The sequence below is a fragment of the Thalassophryne amazonica genome, chromosome 6 (assembly GCF_902500255.1).
Source record: "Thalassophryne amazonica chromosome 6, fThaAma1.1, whole genome shotgun sequence".
In the NCBI taxonomy this organism is placed as follows: Eukaryota; Metazoa; Chordata; class Actinopteri; order Batrachoidiformes; family Batrachoididae; genus Thalassophryne; species Thalassophryne amazonica.
In genome coordinates this window covers 70,447,073-70,467,432 of record NC_047108.1, presented here as the reverse complement: position 1 = coordinate 70,467,432, position 20,360 = coordinate 70,447,073, and the positions used below count along the sequence as shown (strand labels likewise).

At 43.8% G+C, this 20,360-nt stretch overlaps 1 protein-coding gene across 1 annotated transcript in view; it reads right to left on the bottom strand.

The window, feature by feature from the left end:
* rarga (retinoic acid receptor gamma a) overlaps positions 1-20,360 on the bottom strand; it is a 147,931-nt gene that overhangs the window by 101,954 nt on the left and 25,617 nt on the right. The window contains exon 2 of the mRNA XM_034172436.1: positions 11,901-11,969. The gene's annotated coding sequence lies outside the window, so the exon portion shown is untranslated. The remainder of the gene's footprint in view (positions 1-11,900; positions 11,970-20,360) is intronic.

Below are 20,360 nucleotides of genomic sequence, written 5' to 3'. Positions count from 1 at the left end.
AATGTGTGTGCATATTTATATATATATATATATATATATATATACACACACATATATACATACATACACACACACACACGTGTGTGTGTGTTATGATTATGTACTTGGCCAGCATTTGCCCCGTTTGGTTATCTGCCTCATGAACTTGACCCAGGCCCCTTAAAGGCAGCATAGTCTGTCAAGGAGTGCTGGCAGAAAACAGAAGGATAAAGGGGAAAAGCAAACAGAAGGATCCTGGCAAAGTGCATGGCTGCACATGTGCATTCTTTATTTTTATTCCTACAGAAGGAAATCACAACATTAATTCATACATTAAGCTTTTAGACTTTTAGACTTTTAGACTGTGAACTCAAAACTATAAGAAAAGAAAAAGAAAAGAAAAAGGAAAGGGAAAGTCTTTAAAATAGAATGCTGTAACTTTATTCTCCCAAAACACAATAATGAATTAATAAAAGAGTTGGCGCCAGTGTTTTTTAATGAGTCACATCAGCCGAGCAGCTTTTTGCAGAGCCATTTATGTTTTATGTCAAGTCCTGTGGTTGGCCCACTTCGCCAGTCCGTCTGGGGCTATAAGGGGATAAGGGGAATTTGGAGTGACCTCATTCCCTGTTAGCGAGGGCCAAATGGGCATGGAGGGCCTCCCCGTTTCCCCTGAGCCTGGGGGGCACACAGAAGGCAGCAGGCAGCCGGACGGAGAGGCAGGCGAGTTGCACGGCGGAGGCCAGCTCTGGGTGGATTCAGGTCTTGCTGCTGGGACTTTCCATCACTGCCTAAGCGGTGCGCTGCAGCAGTTTAAATTTACTTGGGTTGTTTCTGTAAATAGCGGCGGATCAAACTTAGCTGCACTTTTCTGTGTTAAAAGAGACAGAATGGTTACACTCGATTAATCCGCTGAGTTTATCACAACAAAACACCATGTAGCAAATGAAATTAAATGAATCTAGGCAGCAATTTTGGAGACAGCAGTGCAAGACAAGGCACGCAACCACAGGAGATTGTTTTGCTTGTTGAAGAGTTTGGAAAAAGACAACATGGAGGAAGAAGAGTGGGACTCAGAGAGACAGAGCAGTTTGCATGAATGGAATCTCTGGGTGTTTTCACACCTGAAAGTCCAGAACAAGGTCCGAACCAAGGTTCACATTTTCATATATTTGGTCTGGTTAGTTTGGTTTTATGTTGCAATTGTGTGTTTGCACTAAAGAACTTTCCACAATGCACTTACATCGTGCTGTCGTCATCTATGTACACTGTATCTCCCTGCACTTGACACTGATTGGTTTGTAAACACGCGTACATTGACTAATTTTCAATTTGGCGAGTAGTAGGAAAATTTTATGGATCGTTTCAAGTTGACGTTCATTACTTCTTCTGACCAAAACACAATTAAAAATTATCTCCTCCTTTCCCTCTGTGTTCTCATAGCTGATGTGTACTGCTTTCATTTGTCTGTTTCTTCTACTGTCAAATGGATCATTACAACTTATGTTTTGTCTTGTTGTCTACCAGCCTCCACTTCCTGTAATTGGTCTGAAATTCTGATTTAAAAAAAAACGTTTTCACACTGCAAACAAAAGGGACCATGGTTCAGTTTGATGGTCCCTTTTGTTTGTGTGGTCCTCGAGACCACCTCTTTTGGTCGGAACAAATTCTGGCGTAGTCACAAAAGCCTTCACAAAAATCTACCAAACTGAAAAGTCCAAAAGTCCGGACCGAACAACGTAGGTGTGAAAGCACCCGAAAAGAACAGGTGGGTTTAAACTACTGGCATAGAGAGTGCACCCACCTCCCCAACTCTCACCCCTGGCACAATTGCAGTCAAAGATTAAAGGAGACCTGCATTGAAAAAAATGCAGTCAGATTTTTTGAACAAAAAATGACTTACATTTATACATGAGATCCTTCTGAATGTAGTAAAGTAAATCTGCAAGCCCAGATCTGTCATTCAACGGAGAAATCTTCATTTGAAAATGACAAATTTACAGCTAACATTTAGCCCTCCGCAAATTGTCCCTCTCATCATGGACGCTGCTGAGATGTCACGGACAAGACCCTCTCCCAGCATGCATTGCGCCAATTGTAATTTGTGGATTTACGTCAGTTTGCATCTGCACCTTTTTCTTGTCTTATACGGAAGGATCTACTTTTTTTAAAACTACATATGGTCTTGCGGCACATTTGGTGAGTACACATTTCTTTTATTTGTGCTTGAAAATTATTTTGGGGGACTTTTTCATACGCCCGTTTGATTGAGTGGTGTTGCAATGAAAATCTACTGTCTTTCGCCTCCAGTACCATTGCGGGATATGGAGGCGAGACCCGCAAAGAATCCCAGTCATTAAAAATATATAAACCTCTCTCAGCGTCCATGGAGCTCTGGGGCTCCGATTGCCGAGACGTGCAGTGCTGTGGATTTTGCCGCAAGAAGTCTGTCCTTGCAGCAACAGGTGTACCGGCCGCTTCGCATTAAAACAGCGAGCGTAGCGGAGGCAGAGAGCGGGAGAGGAAGAACGGCGCCCGCTGTCGATGTCGTTGCTGATCTGAGCACACAGATCTGTATCTCACATTCATTGCAGCTTACTTTTTGGATGTTGAAACCAGGACATGTATAAGTAACATTACTAACAGATAAAATCAATTTCAATGCGGGATCAGACTGAAGGCGGGAGCACGTCGTCTTGTCCCTGACGTCATGGAAATGATACGGCTGTACAAACTGTTTTCACAGAGGGCTAAATTTTAGCTGCAAATTTGTCATTTTTAAACGAAGATTTCTCCGCTGAATTACAAATTTGGGCTTACAGATTTACTTTACTGCATTCACAAGGGTCTTATAAATACATATCAGCTATTTCTTTCTGAAATCTGACCACATTTATTTCAATGCAGGTCTACTTTAAAAATAAATCATAACATCTCAAGACATTCTGCACCACACCACCAGCCAAGATACCTGGGTAGGTTTCTTTAGTCAGCAAAGGAAACCACATGTGATTATTCTGCGTATGTGAGAAGGAACCTGGGTGCCATAATTGCCCCAGTTTGTCATTTATTTATTGTTCATTGTACTCAAGCAAAAACCTCACGTTACTCATCATGTGATACCGAGGAATATTACTGAACATTTGTAGCTTTCAAGGATATTTCCTTTGAAGTCAAATTTCCACAACTCCTTGGAACGTCAGCTCTTGTGGAACTACTTTTGTTTCCATTTTCTGATATCCTATACCAGTGAACTGGGTTTCCAAAACTCCAAAAAAACAAACAAACAAAAAAAACAAACATTTTTTTAACAAATGTTCTGCAAAGTAAGATTAAAATATGTGTTAGTCAGTTCGGGCAGAGCAGCAAGTCGAAACCTTTACTGGAGGGACCTCGTTTGAATTCACAGCCTCAAGATAAATGAACAGAACTATGTATCCTGGCATGATGGCAGAATCACAGTCCTCTCTCCTTTTTTCCACCACTTGACTTGCCCACTCCTGTTCCTTTTTTTTTCCTGACAAAACTGTGTGTTATCCAGGTACAGTATTCCAATTGTCAGCTTTGTAAAGTGATTTATGTTCAGCAACCCTGTAAAGGAAACGGCTTGAAGCAGCAATGTTTCAATTCTAGCTCACAGGTGAAGTCATAGTAGTGAAACAATGACTTTACAGTGCTGGTGCACGAACCGAGTTGACAGTCTGGCTCTCCCATCTGGCCAGACCAAAAAGAACAGTGTCACCGCTGTTTAATATGCCTGCACAGAGTCGGCAGGGATGACTACACTGACACAACAAATCATAGAAAAACTATTAGTGTGCATAAAGGGAATGCTAAGTGTTGCTGGTTTCAGCAGTATTTTGCTGATGAAAAACAATATCCTGAACACTTTATTATCAGATGTTAAGCTGACAACAGCCAGTCTTTCAACAACTGCCTGGCTAATGGCTCCGAAAGAGACAACTGCTGACAGATGACCCAGTGTCTCTAAACAGCGCTGCATTCCGTAGTGTCAAACTTGTTTGACATCTGCCTGCTCCTGGCATCACGCAAAACACATATTTGCTTACAGCAACTGTGCAAAGGCACCTTTACATAATTGTTTGGTGCTTAAAGGCGTCTTATTTATCAAGCATCCCGCTGGGAGAGTGTCACTCACATCAAAATGATTATGAAATGTTATTAGTTTTTCTATTCTTTTGCGTCAATTTAAGCCTTTGTGTTAAAAAAGGCTGTATTGTATTGCAGTGATAGAGTCTGGAAAGAGTGAGAACTCGCAGGGAGACATAAAACACTTTGTGACATGATGAAGTCATTCTGACAGCTTGCGTTTCCGTGACGCCGCGGAGCTCGTTTCTGGAAGTCAAAACGGAGATTCCAGTTGGTCCAGCAACACAACAGAAAAAGGCACAGATAGTATGAACTTTTCAGATAGAGAGACATGGAAAAAGTCAATATGCAAGAGTGTGATGGCTGCTCGTCAGGTTGGAATAGTAAGAAAGGTGCTAATAACATGGTATGTCTTCTCATTTAATTACAGAGAAACTCCTAAGGATTCACACAGGCAGCGCAGAATGCTATTCCCTTCTTCAAGTCGGAGAGGAAACAACCCTTACTCTGTATAAAGTGATGCATAATGGATGGGTTTCACCACCACCGCTTTTAGCCCCAGGACTCAAAGTAACACTTGGCTACAAGCGGAGAGAAGCAGGACCAAACGCGCACACATGAAAGCACAACATGAAAAACACACGCACACGCAAAAAAAGTTAAGGTTGGTGCCAAAATATCTTTTAACGGGAGCTCAGAGTCAGACTGAAAATGCAAGTCCTCAATCAGCCTGCACACCTGCAAAAATACACATAGGAAATGGTGAGCAGTTAGCTTCCTTGTTAATTATAGCATGGCAGTGGACAAGCCCTTGATTCGTTTAAAACCACCTGTCCAACCACTCCCTTCCACTTGGCATTAATTGCTTTACAAATTCCAGAAGAGACAGGTATCAACAACTCCCAGATTTGCTGCGGAAAGTCATGCCATGAAAAAGACTGCTTGATTTTGCAATACAACTCAACTGCTGTTTGAAGAACTCCCTTAAAATATAATGTATTATTATATTAAATGGTAAATGGACTGCATTTATATAGCGCTTTTCCATCTGCATCAGAAGCTCAAAGTGCTTTACAATTATGCCTCACATTCACCCATGCACACAAACACACCGATGTTAGGGTGCTACCATGCAAGGCGCTCACTGCACACCAGGAGCAACTAGGGAATTAAGGACCTTGCCCAAGGGCTCTTAGTGATTTTTCCAGTGTGGCTGCATTTTGAACTGAGGATCCGGTGATCTGAAGCCCAACGCTTAACCACTGGACCATCACCTCCCCATTATTAAAATAATGTAAATATTATTTAGACCAAAATTATCTAAATTCACATAACACATCAGGTTTGGTATGATGTCAACTAACCAATGAACACAATGTAATGTTTAAAGTCACCGATATAACTTGACATCAATGTAACTGTGAAAAATATAAGAAATACATCTGTGTGATCAAACAGCCTGAAAAACAGTGGAGAGTTCTGCCTGTACGTTCACGGAGGGAGCTATATCAGGATTAAAACAGTGTGGTCCACTAGTAGACAGCAGACTCCATACACATCGAGATGCAAAATCCAGCAGACTCTCTCCAAGTAAAATTAAAATAAAGTCTACCAGCTCCACTCAGGAGAACAAAATATAAAAGGAAAAAAAAACTGAAAAGGGCAATCACCCACTTGTAGAATGATTTCCAAGATCAACTATGTAAAGTCCACACCATCGAAGAAGTTGTCACACACGGATCATGAATGATCAACAGCCGGAGAACAATGTCCAGGTCCACTCCACCAAAGAAGTCGTCACACACGATCGCCAGCCACAGAATAATGTCCCACAGTAGCTCTCTGTCAGCTCCTCCCAAAGTTATCTTGCAATTCTGGCACGTAACCTAGAAAGTCCATTATCTCCTGAAAATAACGTATTCTGACGTTTTCCAATGTAAGAAATAAATCTTCATGTTCAGGCAGCCTGTAAAAACAGCTTTGTGGAGACATTCCACATGCGCATTCACTGCGGCAGTAAAATAGTGTCCTTCAACAGACAGCAGAATCAGCACATGTTATGATCCAAAATCCAACAGACTATGAAACAATTAAGAGTTTCATGGGGGGAAGTGTATAGTCTCCTCTCTGTACATCTTCTGTAAATCCAAGCTATTACTTTCAAATGAAAGCTCAGGAGCTTCGTTCTTGGACATAGCAGCATTCGTTTCACTCTGTCAGCCATCAGGATGTTTCTGCTTTTGCTAAAACGGACGTCACACACCGAGAAATGCTGAGTAAGACGTTTTCCAGAAATGCACCTGCTAGCTCGCAGAGCGAGAGGGATAATTAGCAATAAAATACATCACATGTGCACGGACAGACTTACAATCATGAAAACTTTGATGTTGTGTTGCTAACCGGGATGTTAAATAACCTGCGATGTAAATGAATGAACTATGCACACAAATGTGTGCATAGTTCAAATAAACTTTCCTTTTTGCTAAAGCTTATAGTTAGGGCTGGATCAGGTGACCCTGAACCATCCCTTAGTTATGCTGCTATAGACGTAGACTGCTGGGGGGTTCCCATGATGCACTGTTTCTTTCTCTTTTTGCTCTGTATGCACCACTCTGCATTTAATCATTAGTGATCGATCTCTGCTCCCCTCCACAGCATGTCTTTTTCCTGGTTCTCTCCCTCAGCCCCAACCAGTCCCAGCAGAAGACTGCCCCTCCCTGAACCTGGTTCTGCTGGAGGTTTCTTACTGTTAAAAGGGAGTTTTTCCTTCCCACTGTAGCCAAGTGCTTGCTCACAGGGGGTCGTTTTGACCGTTGGGGTTTTACATAATTATTGTATGGCCTTGCCTTACAATATAAAGCGCCTTGGGGCAACTGTTTGTTGTGATTTGGCGCTATATAAAAAAATTGATTGATTGATTGATTGATTGAAATGGCTATAAATCTGAAATGGTTAATGCTATTTTTTTTTACCTCCGCCAAGGAGGTTGTGTTTTCACCGGCATTTGTCTGTCTGTCTGTTAACAGGCACACGGCACACGACGATTCCTGAACGAAGGGAAAAAGTAAAAAACGTCACAATTCCTTGAGAAAAGGTGGACGAAAGAGCTTTTATCACCGAATAGTCTGCGAAGCAAGAGCGCAAAAGGGACGAATGAGGAAATTAACAAAACCGAAGCTCACGATCTCGACGAAACGCGCCTGGAGCCACAGCTGGAGCAGAGTGTGTCTGCAGCTCTGCGTTCCAGGACTCAGCACTGGGACGGAGCTCATAGCACCTGAGTCCTGGAGAAACTGCAAACAGAAGCTGTGGAGATCTGTGTGCACGTCGGTGGACCACCTGCTCTGGTTCCTCGTCCAGAACAAAAGAGGGATCATCTCCATCATTATCAGAATCCACACTGTCTGTCGACACGCTGCGCGCTCCGTCTTCCTCAAATTAAAAAAAAAAAAAAAGTGTTCTGTGGTCACTGCTGTATCACTGTTTTATGTTCTAAGCCATATATATTTATTTATAACAGAAAACTGTCAAAAGGGAGAATAAATATAAATATAAGTGTAAAGATGATTGAATATATCAGAGCAGTAAACTGATCAGTGCATGTGAACGCGCGCATTGACTCACATGTGCGGTAATTCCACCACCTGATCACTGATCCACAACGTGAATTCTTCCTTCCAGAACAGCTCTTTATATAATCATTTTGATTCATCTACCTGTTGCCACATGTACAAAAGGACTGGATTGTCATTCCTACACTCATATTGTTATATTTAATACAAAATAATAAGTGCACGCAGGAGCTCCTGCTGCTGCTGCATTCAAGTACCGTCGCAAATTACACAAATTTTTTGTTGTTTCCAATTCAACAGTTGCTTGTGGCAAAATAATTAATTATATCCACACAAAAGATTAATTATGGCCTATGTAAGGTGCCTGAGCCCACTGAAGCTGCCCCCCACACACACACAGATAAAAAAAAATCCAAGCAAGCAGGCTGAGTTTGCCCTGTAATTTCCGACAGTACGTGAAGCAGCAGCAGCCTCCGCGCTCACAAACCGGCTTCTGCACTGTGTGAAAACGTTCAGCTGCTCCAACGAAGTCAAATTAAACAATAACGTGAGAAAAACTAAACAAACGATTAAAAAACGTCAAGAACGACAGCAAAACGAGAAACAGATGAACTGAGGTTTTCGTTGCCCTTCGTTCAAATTTTTCAACAGTTTAAAAATCCTGACGTAGCGCCAGCTGCAGGAACGAGGCTGCGCGAAGGTTAAACGATGTCAACGACAGTCAATGAAAGTCCAGATTTCTTGTTTCGTCAGGGCTTCATCACCCTTTGTTAAGTGCCGTGTGACTGGGCCTTAAGGGAGTTTTTAAAACAAAACTCTATAGTAACAAAATTGTGTTCCCATCACAACAAACTAATCGTTGTTTTGGATTTGTCTTTGTTGTCAGCTATCCATGGCTGGATGCTATTAGCTATTAGCCTTATTAGCAACCTCAACTAATTATTTCTTTTTGTAGTTGTTTGTCATGACATTTCTTTCATAAATGTCATAAATATTGTCATAAATGTGTCATAAATATTTGCATATCTTGTGACAAGTGTCCTTAGTAACAAACCAGACTTTTGTGCTATCAGCTTACACTGCAAATGCCTAGTTAACTCGTTGTGTATCTGGGTGTCTCTGGGCTGTTGCATGTATGCAACACCACAACCCTAACCATGATAAAGTCTGTTATTTCAGGTCAGCAGTGTCAATACGGATTGTGGAGACCTGGAGTGAAATTGTGGGTTACAATTCACCAAATCTGAGCTTTACCTGAAAGCATTGCATTCTGTATTTTGTCATTACCCATAATGCAATGTGGCAAGGCACTATGGTGCATTCACGTTAAATCAAAGTAAGAGTTCTGGTTGATATTTCTCCACCCAGATTCACAATTTAAGAGCTTTCAGGGGTATGGCTTTCCTAAGATCCTCAAAGTTTAGGGCGACTGTCAGCAAGGTAATCTACTAGTGTAATAACCATTATTAAGTGCTTTTCTGCTCGAATGATCAAGGAAATAAAACAAATATGTCGATCTAAACACAAATCCAAAATGGAATTCTAATAATTTTGCGTGCATGCACTGTTGCATAGCAATAAATTTATTGCATCATGAATAACAAAGAGTAAGGTTTTTGTCATTGATGTTTTGCATTTAGAGTGAATTAGCTCCCTTTACATAACACCTGAATAGATCCTTGTCATTTGATTGGTGGTTTGTACGTTACGTGTGATGGATTATTTGTACCATTTGCCATTGTGTTCCACTTACCTTGCAACAGTCCTATTTAGTTTGCAATTTTTGTACTATACAATTCATCCCATTGCGCACTGTGACCACAGCGCATGCTCACACTAGCAGCGACGGCGCTTAGCTTAAAAACAAACATGGCGGGAGCTGCTCATTCTTCAAACTCAAAAAAACTAATCCAGTACGCTGTAAGCCATCTGGAGGCATATGAAGTATTCGCCGGGACGTCTCTAGGTGAAATGGAACCGCTGTTGGATGAAGAGCTTGACACATTTCTGTTGCGATTTTTCGCTGGACTGAGAAAAGCAGACGGCAGTCTATACACGATGCACAGCATCAGCTAGGGACTACATTGTGAGCATTGTTTTTGAACTGTCTGTTTTTGCAAGTTGACTGAGAATTTTGGATCCGATTGGATTGCTATTTAAAATTTGTGTTGGCCTATTTGGAACCTGTTGATGTCAAAGAACCAGTGACGCACACCAAAATGTAAGTCCCGATCTCTTGTTTATAAATGAATAAAATATCAAATGACAAGTATCTGTTTTAGCTGTTATATAAAACAAATGAATGTTTTTTTCATCCGCTCAATGGAAATAATATTTCATGAGGTGAAAGATGGAATGTTCCATTCAACGAGGTGAATGCACTCATAAACATTCATTATTTGTGTACTCCTGCTAATGCTCCGGTATTTGCAGCAGTTATTATGAAATGAGCAGATTTCAATAATTTATTCAAAATGAATGTCTGTGTGAATGGCCTGTTCTCCACTACAGAGTTTACTGTCTATTATTAATTATTTTTATTGATAGAAAATGAGCGGAATCAGAATCTTAAAATTGGACTACCGCATTTTCAGGAGTATAAGTCACATCAATATCTAAATTGCATTGAGATATAAGTCACATCTTTTTTCTGTATCATCAGCTCTTTAATTTGGTATTTTTGTCCATTAATGTTGTGTGCTTTCCATTATTAACATTTATTCCTTTATTATTAGAGTTTATTTGATTTAGTGCTTTGATTCCTGGAAAAGTCCTATATAAATACTCATTTTTTAGTAAAAATGCACCAGAGTATAAGTCGCAGGGCCTCCCAAACTAGTTAAAAAAAAGCAATTTATACTCCAGAAAATACAGTACTTCTTGAAGTGTGACTACTTGCAACTTTAAAACTGAGACTTTTGAGTGAGGCTGTTGAGATAAAAAGTCATGATGACTACATTAAAAAAAACAGAAACATCTCCATCTGGAGCAATATAAGACAAAGTAGGAATAAGTGAAAATGAAAGCAATCAAAAAGCCGTTTGGCCTTGCGTGAAGCTCAAACTGTTTGAATGAACAGTGCGTGATTGAAAAGGACCCACTGGTGGCACTTTGATAAACAGCATTGTTGCAGTATTACTCAGAGATTAACCATTAGATTGGGTTTTTTAATTCCAGATGTCACTGAACTGATGTCACACTGATGAGAGACGACAGCGACATGGCTATCGTCAGCCTTCAGAAGGCATTATGGGCGTATTCTCAATTCCCTTCAATCAAAATCTCCCTCGATCCTGACACTTATGTCATGGCCATCTGGGGAAATAAGCAGTGGTCAGTCAGCAGGTGCACAGCCAAGGCGGCCCAGATGTAGAAATTCACCTACAGTAAGACCGAACGACCAACCGCTCTCTGCTTTAAGCAATAAGGAGACACCCTACGGAAAGGAAGACCGTCAGAAATGACACCTGAAAGGATCAAAATCCTGTTATGACATCAGGCGCCTGATCCTTATCTAATATTCAAACCATGCAGCACTAAGTGTGCTGTCTTACACACAGCAGCAACAAGTGGAACCTGTTAACCTGGCACATGTGCCAGAATCATTAAATAATCTGCACTGACACGCTGCTAACTATGGGAACATGGTGAGCAAACTAAGACTGGAGACAGAGACGCTGCGCCTTCCATAAAAATTTAGCTTTTGCTTTTTAAATGGTAGAAAACAACGCTGCTCTTTGCCAACACGTTCATATGTTGCTTATTAAAAAAAGCAGGTCAAGGACTGGTGACTGCACATTCGCTTAGATCAAACACATTCACATACACACACGTGCTAATAATAAAGGGCTCTACAGGCACTGGGTAACACTTGGAACGCTAATAAGCACATATGTGCATTCAGATCGACACACACACACACGGCGAATAAATGAGCCCACATGCTGGAGTATGTTTGCACATAAAGTGTCACTCTCGCATTCAATGAGAATAAAGAAACAAACAAACCATAACTCTGCAGGCAACCATGTGAGATCCCGCTCAGATTTCAGGAAAACAGCGATTAATTTTCCACTGCGTGCTTGGTTTCTGTATTCAATTATAATTGTGGACTTGTTCCCCAAAATGCAGCTTTTCTCTTTCCGTTTAACTCTGTTACCAGAAGGAGAACGCGGGGGAAAAAAAGAATCACCCCCCGGACTAACTGACAATGAACTTTTTAAGATAAAAATTACTCACCAGCCGTGGCGTTGACGGGACAGAAGGACAGATGAAGCACGTGAATGATCCGATGATTAGTGGAGCTGGCTGAGGAAAAGCAGAAAAGATGTGTGTACAATCATCAGAGTGCTTCTGACAGCTGCAGCAAAGCTCCTTCACACACACACTCTCTCTCTCTCTCTCTCTCTCTCTCTCTCTCTCTCTCTCTCTCTCTCTCTCTCTCTCCTCCTATTTTCATCTGTACCTTTAAAAAATACAAAATCACTCTTTCACTCGCTGAGAAATAATTGCACTCTTTGATTCATAAAGCCGTCCTTTGTCACATGACTCACCAGTACAAATACACAACGTGGTGGTTTTTAATGGTTTGGTTTTTTCACAAGCTACAAAATGCCTAGAGGGAGGGAAAAGGCCCAAAGAGCTTAACTCTCTGGTTTTAATTCTCTCTATTTTCTATGTCACTGGGCTGAATTCTTTTTCTCTATATCATATTTTTGGCTGAAACATCAGTTTATTGCCAATGTGTTTGTGCATAAAGTTACACTGTTCTTTATTCGTCTTGAATTAAAAATGTGTTGTTTAACAGGAGATGCAACCAAGGGATTCGGATTGACACCAACACTGTTTTCATAGACCGTATACACATAGGACAAACCCTAGGTAACGTCACCCATAGGTTATCTGAAGAGCGGGTTTCAAGCTGAAATGTGTCAGCTCTAAATGTCATGGACTTGGCAGTGTCTAACTCTATCTAACTCTCAGCCAACCCATCAACAGACAAAGAGGTGGAGCATGAGCAAATGAAACACAAACACACACCCCATGTCAGAGTTCCTAAACAAGCTAAGGCTAACAGGCTAACTTTGGTTCAGGGGTTTTATTAGTGCATATTTTTGGACCAAATGTCCTCAAGCTACTAATACCTGCTAAAAATGCTTACTTACAAATTAAATAATGCAAAAATTGGCAATGGAAATACCAGAGCACACACTTATTAGATGGTTGGTTACTACAATTAACAGCACAACATCCCATGTTTTCTCAGATATTTGTCATAAAATGCTCAGAAAAGACAAACACAGTGGACTCACTAGTCACTACCCACCACAGCTGTCACTCAAAGAGACCACACCCCTAATTACTCATAACTGTATGGCTTAAAATACCTTAAACTGATGAGTTATTTAAAAGAGGTGTCCCCACCCCACCCCATGCAGTAAATTGGACAGTTTAACATGGGGGCCCATGGGAAATGGCTCAAGTAACCGCAAAATGTGGCACTTCCACTTTTGTTTCATTTTCCAGGACTGGAGGTTGGGCTTGGCTATTTTGCAGGCTAATATGTTTTTACCCTTCCAAAGATTTTCAAACAATCATTGGCACTGAGCGCGACAAAGTTGTGGAAAATTCTGCCCTGCCTGCCTGCTTAGTACCGGCAGCCTGGTCTCTGGCTTTTTTTTTTGTGCCCCCGTCATAAAATGAGTAACATTTTTGTGACTTTTTTTTTTTTTTTTATTATTATTTTACTATTTCTAATCCTACACCTTCCCGTAACCCTAACCTTAACCCACACAGACACCCCCTCCCCTCCCGTCACCCCACATTTTGTGATACCATCACAAAATTAATTCATGCTCCCGTCAGGAAAATGTGGCGATTTTAGTGACGGGAGCATGAATTAATTTTGTGAGCACGAACTAATAGATTAATGTACTTTTCGTGATGCTATCACGAAATGGCATTAGATAGGGTTGTACTGGCACACTGATTTTGTGCATCCAGCGACATTCATCACAGTTTTTTTTTTAATTATTGAAGTATTTTTGATGAGTAGTGCATCTAAAAATTAAACACAGCCAGCACAAGAAGCACATTTTGATTAAAGATACACACCCACCCACACACAGAGACAGAGAGACAGAGAGAGAGAGAGAGCGAGAGAGATTTCAGTAAATCAGTTCAGTTACTTGTGGTTGCATTTTGGCTGGGTGGAAGTCCCCTGTAAGCTGGCAGCAGTGTGCAGCGGCAGCGACAGATTTGGGTGTGCCCCCTGAACGTGCCCCTCTCTCCATATGAGATCATATGTTTCAGATGTGTGTTTATGTGTTTGCGGCTCTGGGCGTGTGCCCTGTTTTTCTGAAAGTCGTGTTTCTCAAGCTGTTTTGGTTATGAGATGGAACTCAAACCTCAAAACGGAGGAAAAGACACACCTTAACTGGCACTTCTACGGGCACAGTTTTCTCGGGTACCAGAGGGGAGTGTGACTGCTATTTCTTTTTGAAAAACTAGAAAAGCACACACTAGAGAGAATGCCGCCAAAACTCCCACAATGCTGAAGATAAACTGCTTTGACTGCTGCTGTGAATGGGTGAATGTGAGGCATCATTGTAAAGTGCTTTGACCATAAAAAATGCTATACAGATGCACTGCATTTACCATTTGGCTGGCGAAGTAACCTGCATTGCACTGGCGTCCAGTCAAAGGGTCACAGGCTCTCTTCTGCTTCATACTGCAGAATCTGGAGATAAGCACTGACACAAACGGGCCAATATGGGACTTACTTATCAGTAATGTGATCGTCACTCTTATTTCTGATGTTTTCAGCTTTCTACTAGTTGATGCAATTTCTCTTTTTGTCAATCACAGCACATATGGGTAAGAAATATGCACTATGGTGATAGTGCAGTTTATGTGGCAGGGAGGGGAAATTCATCCAGTTGAGATTGTGGCCTGTTTCCGCAGACGTGTCCATAAAAATCTCATAGAGGGGATATGCTTTGCAAACTTAATACCCATCACTACATTGGATGACATTAAAATTGAGGATGGCCCATTAGCTGTTCCATCCATCCATCCATCCATTTTCTTCTGCTTTATACGGAGTCGGGTCGCGGGGGCAGCAGCTTAAGCAAAGCCGCCCAGACCTCCTGATCCACACACACCTCCCCCAGCTCCTCCGGGGAAACCCCAAGGCGTTCCCAAGCCAGCCGAGAGATGTAGTCCCTCCAGTGTATCCTGGGTCTTCCCCGGGGCCTCCTCCCAATGGGACGTGCCCGGATCACCTCTCCAGCGAGGCGTCCAGGGGGCATCCGGAAAAGATGCCCGAGCCACCTCAACTGACTCCTTTCGACGTGGAGGAGCAGCGGCTCAACTCCGAGCTCCTCCCGAGTGACTGAGCTCCTCACCCTATTTCTAAGAGAGCGCCCAGCCACCCTGCGGAGGAAACTCATCTGGGCTGCTTGTACTCGCGATCTCGTTCTTTCCGTCTATCGATCTCACGCTCCATCCGTCCCTAACTCGTGAACAAGACCCTGAGATACTTAAACTCCTCCACTTGAGGCAAGGACACTCCACCGACCTGAAGAGGGAAAAGCACCTTTTTCCGGTCGAGAACCATGGCCTCGGATTTGGAGGTGCTGATTTTCATCCCGGACGCTTCACACTCAGCTTCAAACCGCCCCAGTGCACGCTGAAGGTCCTGATTTGACGAAGCCAACAGAACCACATCGTCCGCAAACACCAGAGACGAGATTCTGTGGTTCCCAAACCAGACCCCCTCTACACCCTGGCTGCGCCTAGAAATTTTGTCCATAAAAATAATGAACAGAACCGGTGACAAAGGGCAGCCCTGACAGAGGCCAACGTGCACTGGAAACAGGTTTGACTTACTACCGGCAATGCGAACCAAGCTCCTGTTGCGGTCGTACAGGGACAGGATAGTCCTTGGCAAAGGACCCCCGGACCCCGTACTCCCGGAGCACTCCCCACAGGGTGCCCCAAGGGACACGGTCGAACGCCTTCTCCAGATCCACAAAACACATGTGGACTGGTTGGGTGAACTCCTATGAACCCTCGAGCACCCGATGGAGCGTGTAGAGCTGGTCCAGTGTGCCAAGACCAGGACGAAAACCACACTGCTCCTCCTGAATCCGAGGTTCGACCATCGGTCGAATTCTCCTCTCCAGTACTCTGGAATAGACCTTACCGGGGAGGCTGAGGAGTGTGATCCCCCTATAGTTGGAACACACCCTCCGGTCCCCCTTCTTAAACAGAGGGACCACCACCCCGGTCTGCCAATCCAGAGGCACTGTCCCTGACCGCCATGCGTTGTTGCAGAGGCGTGTCAGCCAAGACAGTCCCACAACATCCAGAGACTTAAGGTACTCAGGACGGATTTCATCCACCCCAGGAGCCTTGCCACCGAGGAGCTTTCTAACCACCTTGGTGACTTCGGCCTGGGTAATGGATGAGTCCGCTTCTGAGTCCCCAGAATCTGCTTCCTCTTCGGAAGACGTGACGATGGGATTGAGGAGATCCTCGAAGTACTCCTTCCACCACCCGACAACATCCCCAGTCAGGGTCAACAGCTCCCCACTCGCACCATAAACAGTGCTGGTGGAGAGCTGCTTCCGCCTCCTGAGGCGTCGGACGGTTTGCCAGAATCTCTTCGAGGCTGACCGATAGTCCTCCTCCATAGTCTCCCCGAACTCCTCCCAGACCCGAGTTTTTGCCTCTGCGACCGCATGGGCTGCGGAACGCTTGGCCTGCCGGTACCTGTCAGCTGCCTCTGGGGTCCCACCTACCAACAAAGATAAGTAGGACTCCTTCTTCAGCTTGACGGCATCCCTTACTTATGGTGTCCACCACCAGGTTCGGAGACTGCCGCCACGACAGGCACCAGAGACCTTGCGACCACAGCCACGAGCGGCCGCATCGACAATGGAGGTGGAGAACATGGTCCACTGCCCCTCTCTTCACTCGAGTGTCCGAGACACATGGCCGAAGGTCAGATGATACGACTACAAAGTCGATCATCGACGTCCGGCTCAGGGTGTCCTGGTGCCACATGCACTTATGGACACTCTTGTGCTCGAACATGGTGTTCGTGACGGACAAACTGTGACTAGCACAGAAGTCCAACAACTGAACACCACTCGGGTTCGGATCGGGGAGGCCGTGCTTCCCGATCAGCCCCCTCCAGGTCTCACTGTCACTGCCCACGTGGGAGTTGAAATCCCCCAAGATAACAATGGATTCCCCAGTCGGAGCGCTATCTAGTACCCCTCCCAGGGACTCCAGGAAGGTCGGGTACTCTGCACTGCTGCTCGGCACATAGGCCGAGACAACGGTGAGAGACCTGTCCCCGACCCAAAGGCGTAGGGACGCGACCCTCTCGTTCACTGGAGTGAACTCCAACACATGGCGACTGAGCTGGGGAGCAATAAGCAATGCAACCCCAGCTCTCCGCCTCTCCCCGTGAGCAACGCCAGAAAAATGAAGCGTCCAGCCCCTCTCCAGGAGTTGGGTACCAGAGCCCAAGCTGTGCATGGAGGTGAGCCCGACTATCTCTAGTCGGTATCTCTCAACCTCCCGTACAAGCTCAGGCTCCTTCCCCCCCAGCGAGGTGACATTCCACGTCCCATCAGCAAGGGGCTGTGAGCATGGACCGGGCCGCCGGGCCATCCACCCTCGACCGCCACCCAATTATCTCTGCACCCGACCCCCATGGCCCCCTCTGCAGGTAGTGAACCCAAAGGAGGGCGGTCCCACGTTACTCTTTCAGGCTGAGCCAGGCCGGGCCCCATGGGCTGAGGCCCGACCACCAGGCGCTTGTGCGCAAGCCCCAGGCCCAGGCCTGGCTCCAGGGTGGGGCCCCGGCTCCGCCATACCGGGCGACGTCTTGGTCCTTGATTTTTTACTGGTCATGGAGGTTCTGAACTGCCCTTAGTCTGACCTGTCATTAGCTGTTCCAGCAATATCAAATATTTTGTGTCTCCTACCTACAACCCACGTGGAATGTCTCAAACCTGAACCTACTTCCAGGCATCTTATATATGCTACTCTGGAACCATCCCAACAGTCCATCTGTCAACCCCACTGATGTCCTTAGCCTGGGTCTCATTAACATAATCAATCAATCAATCAATCAATTTTTTTATATAGTGCCAAATCACAACAAACAGTTGCCCCAAGGCACTTTATATTGTAAGGCAAGGCCATACAATAATTATGTAAAACCCCAACGGTCAAAACGACCCCCTGTGAGCAAGCACTTGGCTACAGTGGGAAGGAAAAACTCCCTTTTAACAGGAAGAAACCTCCAGCAGAACCAGGCTCAGGGAGGGGCAGTCTTCTGCTGGGACTGGTTGGGGCTGAGGGAGAGAACCAGGAAAAAGACATGCTGTGGAGGGGAGCAGAGATCGATCACTAATGATTAAATGCAGAGTGGTGCATACAGAGCAAAAAGAGAAAGAAACAGTGCATCATGGGAACCCCCCAGCAGTCTACGTCTATAGCAGCATAACTAAGGGATGGTTCAGGGTCACCTGATCCAGCCATAACTATAAGCTTTAGCAAAAAGGAAAGTTTTAAGCCTAATCTTAAAAGTAGAGAGGGTGTCTGTCTCCCTGATCTGAATTGGGAGCTGGTTCCACAGGAGAGGAGCCTGAAAGCTGAAGGCTCTGCCTCCCATTCTACTCTTACAAACCCTAGGAACTACAAGTAAGCCTGCAGTCTGAGAGCGAAGCGCTCTATTGGGGTGATATGGTACTACGAGGTCCGTAAGATAAGATGGGACCTGATTATTCAAAACCTTATAAGTAAGAAGAAGAATTTTAAATTCTATTCTAGAATTAACAGGAAGCCAATGAAGAGAAGCCAATATGGGTGAGATATGCTCTCTCCTTCTAGTCCCCGTCAGTACTCTAGCTGCAGCATTTTGAATTAACTGAAGGCTTTTTAGGGAACTTTTAGGACAACCTGATAATAATGAATTACAATAGTCCAGCCTAGAGGAAATAAATGCATGAATTAGTTTTTCAGCATCACTCTGAGACAAGACCTTTCTGATTTTAGAGATATCATAAGACATAAGACATAAGACCACTGTCTTCAAAATCCTTGCTGATTAATGATCTAATTATGGATCATCACTTAGATATGATTGGGTTATATGAAGCCTGGCTTAAACCTACAGCTGTCCTCCCCTTAAATAAGGTCTGCCCACCGCCGTACACATTTAGTTATGTCCCTCGTGATGCGAAACAAGGCAGGGGTGTTGCTCTTATTTATAAATCTAGGTTTAGTTTATTAGCTACTGGGGGTCACAAATATAATTTGTTGGAACATCTGATTCTCCGCTCTGCCCACAATGCTACGTATTGCCAAGGTCAGAAGAATAAAAATCAGCTGTATTACTTTGTCACTGTAAATAGGCCCCCTGGCCCACACTCTGAATTCTAAACATTCTGATTAACAATAAACATTCTGATTACTGGTGACTTCAACATTCATAAAAATACAGTGGGGTAAAAAAGTATTTAGTCAGCCCCTGATTGTGCAAGTTCTCCTACTTAGAAAGATGAGAGAGGTCTGTATTTTTCAACATAGTTACACTTCAATTAAGAGAGACAAAATGAGAAAAAAAAAATCCAGAAAATCACATTGTAGGATTTTTTTTTAAAGGATTTATTTGTAAATTATGGTGGAATATAAGTATTTGGTCACTCACAAACAAGCAAGATTTCTGGCTCTCGCAGACCTGTAACTTCTTCTTTAAGAAGCTCTTCTGTCCTTCACCTGTTACCTGTATTAATGGTATCTGTTGGAACTTGTTATCTGTATAAAAGACACATATCCACAGCCTCAAACAGTCAGACTCCAAACTCAACCATGGCCAAGACCAAAGAGCTGTTGAAGGGCACCAGGAAGAAAACTGTAGATGTGCACCAGGATGGGAAGAGTGAATCTACAACAGTCAAGGTTGGTGAGAATAAATCAACTGTGGGAGCAACTGTAAGAAATTGGAAGACATACAAGACCATTGATAATCTCTCTCGATCTGGGGCTCCACGCAAGATCTCATCCCTTGGGGTCAAAATGATCATGAGAACGGTGAACAAAAATCCCAGAATTACACGGAGGGACCTGATGAATGACCTGTAGAGAGCTGGGACCAAAGTAACAAAGGGTACACACTATGCAGAGAGGGACTCAAATCCTGCAGTGCCAGGCGTGTCCCCCTGCTTAAGCCAGTACATGTCCAGGCCCCTCTGAAGTTTGCCAGAGAGCATATGGATGATCCAGAAGAGGATTGGGAGAATATCATGTGGTCAGTTGAAACCAAAATAGAATATTTTGGTAAAAACTCAACTCGTCGTGTTTGGAGGAAGAAGAATGCTGAGTTGCATTCCAACAACACCATATCTACTATGAAGCATGGGGGTGGAAACATCATGCTTTGGGGCTGTTTTTTTCTGCAAAGGGGACAGGACGAGTGATCCATGTTAAAGGAAGAATGAACATGGCCGTGTATCATGAGATTTTAAGCCAAAACCTCCTTCCATCAGTGAGAGCATTAAAGATGCAACGTGGCTGGGTCTTCCAGCTGTCATGTCCCGCCCAGTTCCAGGCTTCAGCCCTTATTTTTCCTCTTTATTTAGTTCTGTTCCTTTTGCCCCAGCCTTGTTTTGAACCAGT